The sequence below is a fragment of the Lycium barbarum genome, chromosome 2, assembly GCF_019175385.1.
Source record: "Lycium barbarum isolate Lr01 chromosome 2, ASM1917538v2, whole genome shotgun sequence".
In the NCBI taxonomy this organism is placed as follows: domain Eukaryota; kingdom Viridiplantae; phylum Streptophyta; class Magnoliopsida; order Solanales; family Solanaceae; genus Lycium; species Lycium barbarum.
This window is the reverse complement of record NC_083338.1, coordinates 100,227,149-100,234,194: the sequence shown is the minus strand read 5'-3', so window position 1 is coordinate 100,234,194 and position 7,046 is coordinate 100,227,149.

Below are 7,046 nucleotides of genomic sequence, written 5' to 3'. Positions count from 1 at the left end.
ATTTAAGATCTAGTTCGAGCAAGATTTATTGCTCAAAAGGTTGAATCATTGCAAGAAATTGTAGATTTAATATCTCTCAATTTAATTGAGGTTAATGGCTATAATCATGACAAATATGGGAGCATCAAAATCATCAAGGAGCACATAAGAAGACATGATTTATTCTCTAACCCTGATCCAAAGGTACATGAATTCGATTTATTTAAAGGTTTTTGTGGCACTAACCCAGATTTTGCATGCAAATACCGCATCGACACGGGAGTGTTCAAGATTCATGAAGATCAAAAGGAAATAAGATGTGATCATGGTTTAAACATTGAAGATAAATTTAAGATGATATATTTGAGAAATCATGGAACAAATTTACTACTAAGAAAGTGGGATTTGGTTCGACCATATGCAAACCTTGTTGACAACATGACGAAGGTCTATGACAAGCTAGAAAAATGCAACTTAGAGCCTGGTGAGTATGGGTTGTTCCAAAAAAATTTTTGTTTGCTAATCTTTCACCATTTATGGTGCCTTTAGAGTCGAGGTCGAGTCTTTCTCAACATGGGGAGAATGATGAAAGATGAAGAATATCAAGAAATTCAAGAAAATCATGAAACACAAGACTGAAATTCAAGAAAAAGAAAAGTCCAAGAAGCTCAAGTTCGAAGATTATTTCCCATTCTTCTTTCTTGAATCCTTTTATAAATAAGGTTTCTTGTTTCTTGATTTATATTTTAGTAGGATTTAATTTCCTATCATTAGTAGGATCTTTATCCTAGTTCTAGTAGGATTCTTATTTTACTTTTCTTGTTTTTAGCTATTTCCTTTCTAGAGTAGAATAGGGATTTGTAATCATAAAAGAAGAGACCCTAGGCCTATATAAAGGGTTCTCATGACTTTTAAATGTACCATTCACCTTTTTAGCATAAACCTAAATTTTGCAATAGAGTTATTCTCTCTATTTCTTGTTCTTTATCCTTGTTTTTCGTTCCAAGCAAGGTGGTGATAGTCTTTACCTCGTTTTCAGTTGCGTGTGGTGTTTATTTATCACGTTAATTGATTTCTAGTGGTGACTTAGGAACCTTATTTGTTCTTGAACATTCAAGAACGCGTTTCCTGATTAAAATTCGTTTTAGTTCATACCCAGAACATTAATTTTCTTTCCTTCGTTTCTCCCTCAATACTTACTTGATTTAAACCATTCAATAGTTATTTTTATAGTTCAAATTGTCATCTTTCACATAGTTTTTGAATCACTTTAATCCTACGCCTACAACTTGAGATACATCCGTTTCTTGAATCTGCCCATCAAACCGCTTCAAGAACAAGATCCTGGTCGATTGGTTCTTTGTTAACTCGAAGAATTACATCAATTTGGTATCAGAGCTTATTTCACACCACGGTTCACATCAATTTAGTATTAGAGCACAAATGAGGAGTGGATGAATATGCAACCTAGAGGAGGACGTTTGGTTCAAGAAGATGAAAAATTATGGCAAAAGGAACCACTTTTCCGCACTAGATGTACCTCCCATGGAAAGGAATGTTCGGTACTTATTGATAAAGGATGTCATGTTAATGTTTTTTCAGAAGAGATGGTTTCTAAACTTGGCTTGTCAACGAAACCTCATCCACATCCTTATAGAATCAAATTTGAGAATGATGATGGTGGTTTAGAGGTAACTCGTCAATGCCTAGTTTATTTTTCTATTGGCAAAATATATAAAGATCATGTTTGGTGTGATGTAATAAAGATGGATGCTTGGCACTTATTACTTAGAAGACCATGGGTATATGATCGGGGTTCTAAATATGATGAATACCGTAATACCTATTGTTTCACAAAGGTTGGGAGAGAAATCAATTTAATTCCCTTGAATCCAGAAGATGTTGTTAAAGACTCCAAGTATGTCGATGATTCTTTTGTGACCAAATTACAAATCATTGGTACCATAAATGTGGAATGGCAAGCGGAGGAGAAGAATGAATTGGATCCACAAGTTGAGGATTTACCTCCAAAGTTTGATGAGGATCCATTGGAGCATCCAACTATTTGTGAGATTGATTTTCCATCTTTAAGTGATTTCGAAAAGAATCCAGATTTTGTTTCTTACTCCACACCAACCAAAGTAGCGTATTGCGTAGGACCAATAATATATGAAGATTTGGAAGAGAAAGAGAATAAGTTGCTGAAAAAGGAGTCCATGAATGATAGTTTAATTTAAGATCTAGTTCGAGCAAGATTTATTGCTCAAAAGGTTGAATCTTTGCAAGAAAGTGTAGATTTAATATCTCTCAATTTAATTGAAGTTAATGGCTATAATCATGTCAAATATGGGAGCACCAAAATCATCAAGGAGCACATAAGAAGACATGATTTATTCTCTAGCCCTGATCCAAAGGTACATGAATTTGATTTATTTAAAGGTTTTTGTGGCACTAACCCAGATTTTGCATGCAAATACCGCATCGACACGGGAGTGTTCAAGATTCATGAAGATCAAAAGGAAATAAGCTGTGATCATGGTTTAAACAGTGAAGATAAATTTAAGATGATATATTTGAGAAATCATGGAACAAATTTACTACTAAGAAAGTGGGATTTGGTTCGACCATATGCAAACCTTGTTGACAACATGACGAAGGTCTATGACAAGCTAGAAAAATGCAACTTAGAGCCTGGTGAGTATGGGTTGTTCCAAATTTTTTTTTGTTTGCTAATCTTTCACCATTTATGGAGCCTTTAGACTCGAGGTCGAGTCTTTCTCAACAAGGGGAGAATGATGAAAGATGAAGCATATCAAGAAATTCTAGAAAATCAAGAAACACAAGACTGAAATTCAAGAAAAAGAAAAGTCCAAGAAGCTCAAGTTTGAAGATTATTTCCCATTCTTGTTTCTTGAATCTTTTTATAAATAAGGTTTCTTGTTTCTTGATTTATATTTTAGTAGGATTTAATTTCCTATCATTAGTAGGATCTTTATCCTAGTTCTAGTAGGATTCTTATTTTACTTTCCTTGTTTTTAGCTATTTCCTTTCTAGAGTAGAATAGGGATTTGTAATCATAAAAGAAGATACCCTAGGCCTATATAAATGGTTCTCATGACTTGTAAATATACCATTCACCTTTTTAGCATAAACCTAAATTTTGCAATAGAGTTATTCTCTCTCTTTCTTGTTCTTTATCCTTGTTTTTGGTTCCAAGCAAGGTGGTGATAGTCTTTACTTTGTTTTCAGTTGCGTGTGGTGTTTATTTATCACGTTAATTGATTTCAAGTGGTGACTTAGGAACCTTATTTGTTCTTGAACATTCAAGAACGCGTTTCTTGATTAAAATTCGTTCTAGTTCATACCCAGAACATTAATTTTCTTTCCTTCGTTTTGCCCTCAATACTTACTTAATTTAAACCATTCAATAGTTATTTTTATAGTTCAAATTGTCATCTTTCACATAGTTTTTGAATCACTTTAATCCTACGCCTACAACTTGAGATACATCCGTTTCTTGAATCTGGCCATCAAACCACTTCAAGAACAAGATCCTGGTCGATTGGTTCTTTGTTAACTCGAAGAATCACATCAATTTGGTATCAGAGCTTATTTCACACCACGGTTCACATCAATTTAGTATTAGAGCACAGATGAGGAGTGGATGAATATGCAACCTAGAGGAGGACGTTTGGTTCAAGAAGATGACAAATTATGGCAAAAGGAACCACTTTTCCGCACTAGATGTACCTCCCATGGAAAGGAATGTTCGGTACTTATTGATAAAGGACGTCATGTTAATGTTTTTTCAGAAGAGATGGTTTCTAAACTTGGCTTGTCAACGAAACCTCATCCACATCCTTATAGCATCAAATTTGAGAATGATGATGGTGGTTTAGAGGTAACTCGTCAATGCCTAGTTTATTTTTCTATTGGCAAAATATATAAAGATCATGTTTGGTGTGATGTAATAAAGATGGATGCTTGTCACTTATTACTTAGAAGACCATGGGTATATGATCAGGGTTCTAAATATGATGAATACCGTAATACCTATTGTTTCACAAAGGATGGGAGAGAAATCAATTTAATTCCCTTGAATCCAGAAGATGTTGTTAAAGACTCCAAGTATGTTGATGATTCTTTTGTGACCAAATTACAAATCATTGGTACCATAAATGTGGAATAGCAAGCGGAGGAGAAGAATGAATTGGATCCACAAGTTGAGGATTTACCTCCAAAGTTTGATGAGGATCCATTGGAGCATCCAACTATCTGTGAGATTGATTTTCCATCTTTAAGTGATTTCGAAAAGAATCCAGATTTTGTTTCTTACTCCACACCAACCAAAGTAGCGTATTGCGTAGGACAAATAATCTATGAAGATTTGGAAGAGAAAGAGAATAAGTTGCTGAAAAAGGAGTCCATGAATGATAGTTTAATTTAAGATCTAGTTCGAGCAAGATTTATTGCTCAAAAGGTTGAATCTTTGCAAGAAAGTGTAGATTTAATATCTCTCAATTTAATTGAGGTTAATGGCTATAATCATGTCAAATATGGGAGCATCAAAATCATCAAGGAGCACCTAAGAAGACATGATTTATTCTCTAACCCTGATCCAAAGGTACATGAATTTGATTTATTTAAAGGTTTTTGTGGCACTAACCCAGATTTTGCATGCAAATACCGCATCGACACGGGAGTGTTCAAGATTCATGAAGATCAAAAGGAAATAAGCTGTGATCATGGTTTAAACATTGAAGATCAATTTAAGATGATATATTTGAGAAATCATGGAACAAATTTACTACTAAGAAAGTGGGATTTGGTTCGACCATATGCAAACCTTGTTGACAACACGACGAAGGTCTATGACAAGCTAGAAAAATGCAACTTAGAGCCTGGTGAGTACGGGTTGTTCCAATTTTTTTTTTGTTTGCTAATATTTCACCATTTATGGAGCCTTTAGACTCGAGGTCAAGTCTTTCTCAACAAGGGGAGAATGATGAAAGATGAAGAATATCAAGAAATTCAAGAAAATCAAGAAACACAAGACTGAAATTCAAGAAAAAGAAAAGTCCAAGAAGCTCAAGTTTGAAGATTATTTCCCATTCTTGTTTCTTGAATCCTTTTATAAATAAGGTTTCTTGTTTCTTGATTTATATTTTAGTAGGATTTAATTTCCTATCATTAGTAGGATCTTTATCCTAGTTCTAGTAGGATTCTTATTTTACTTTTCTTGTTTTTAGCTATTTCCTTTCTAGAGTAGAATAGGGATTTGTAATCGTAAAAGAAGAGACCCTAGGCCTATATAAAGGGTTCTCATGACTGGTAAATATACCATTCACCTTTTTAGCATAAACCTAAATTTCGCAATAGAGTTATTCTCTCTATTTCTTGTTCTTTATCCTTGTTTTTGGTTCCAAGCTAGGTGGTGATAGTCTTTACCTTGTTTTCAGTTGCGTGTGGTGTTTCTTTATCACGTTAATTAATTTCAAGTGGTGACTTAGGAACCTTATTTGTTCTTGAACATTCAAGAACGCGTTTCTTGATTAAAATTCGTTCTAGTTCATACCCAGAACATTAATTTTCTTTCCTTCGTTTTGCCCTCAATACTTACTTGATTTAAACCATTCAATAGTTATTTTTATAGTTCAAATTGTCATCTTTCACATAGTTTTTGAATCACTTTAATCCTACGCCTACAACTTGAGATACATCCGTTTCTTGAATCTGCCCATCAAACCGCTTCAAGAACAAGATGCTGGTCGATTGGTTCTTTGTTAACTCAAAGAATCACATCAATTTGGTATCAGAGCTTATTTCACACCACGGTTCATATCAATTTAGTATTAGAGCACAGATGAGGAGTGGATGAATATGCAACCTAGAGGAGGACGTTTGGTTCAAGAAGATGAAAAATTATGGCAAAAGGAACCACTTTTCCGCACTAGATCTACCTCCCATGGAAAGGAATGTTCGGTACTTATTGATAAAGGAAGTCACGTTAATGTTATTTCAGAAGAGATGGTTTATAAACTTGTCTTGTCAACGAAACCTCATCCACATCCTTATAGCATCAAATTTGAGAATGATGATGGTGGTTTAGAGATAACTCGTCAATGCCTAGTTTATTTTTCTATTGGCAAAATATATAAAGATCATGTTTGGTGTGATGTAATAAAGATGGATGCTTGGCACTTATTACTTGGAAGACCATGGGTATATGATCGGGGTTCTAAATATGATGAATACGATAATACCTATTGTTTCACAAAGGATGGGAGAGAAATCAATTTAATTCCCTTGAATCTAGAAGATGTTGTTAAAGACTCCAAGTATGTTGATGATTCTTTTGTCACCAAATTCCAAACCATTGGTACCATAAATATGGAATAGCAAGCGGAGGAGAAGAATGAATTGGATCCACAAGATGAGGATTTACCTCCAAAGTTTGATGAGGATCCATTGGAGCATCCAACTATTTGTGAGATTGATTTTCCATTTTTAAGTGATTTCGTAAAGAATCCAGATTTTGTTTCTTACTCAACACCAACCAAAGTAGTGTATTGCGTAGGACCAATAATCTATGAAGATTTGGAAGAGAAAGAGAATAAGTTGCTGAAAAAGGAGTCCATGAATGATAGTTTAATTTAAGATCTAGTTTGAGCAAGATTTATTGCTCAAAAGGTTGAATCTTTGCAAGAATGTGTAGATTTAATATCTCTCAATTTCATTGAGGTTAATGGCTATAATCATGTCAAATATGGGAGCACCAAAATCATCAAGGAGCACATAAGAAGACATGATTTATTCTCTAGCCCTGATCCAAAGGTACATGAATTTGATTTATTTAAAGGTTTTTGTGGCACTAACCCAGATTTTGCATGCAAATACCGCATCGACACGGGAGTGTTCAAGATTCATGAAGATCAAAAGGAAATAAGCTGTGATCATGGTTTAAACAGTGAAGATAAATTTAAGATGATATATTTGAGAAATCATGGAACAAATTTACTACTAAGAAAGTGGGATTTGGTTCGACCATATGCAAACCTTGTTGACAA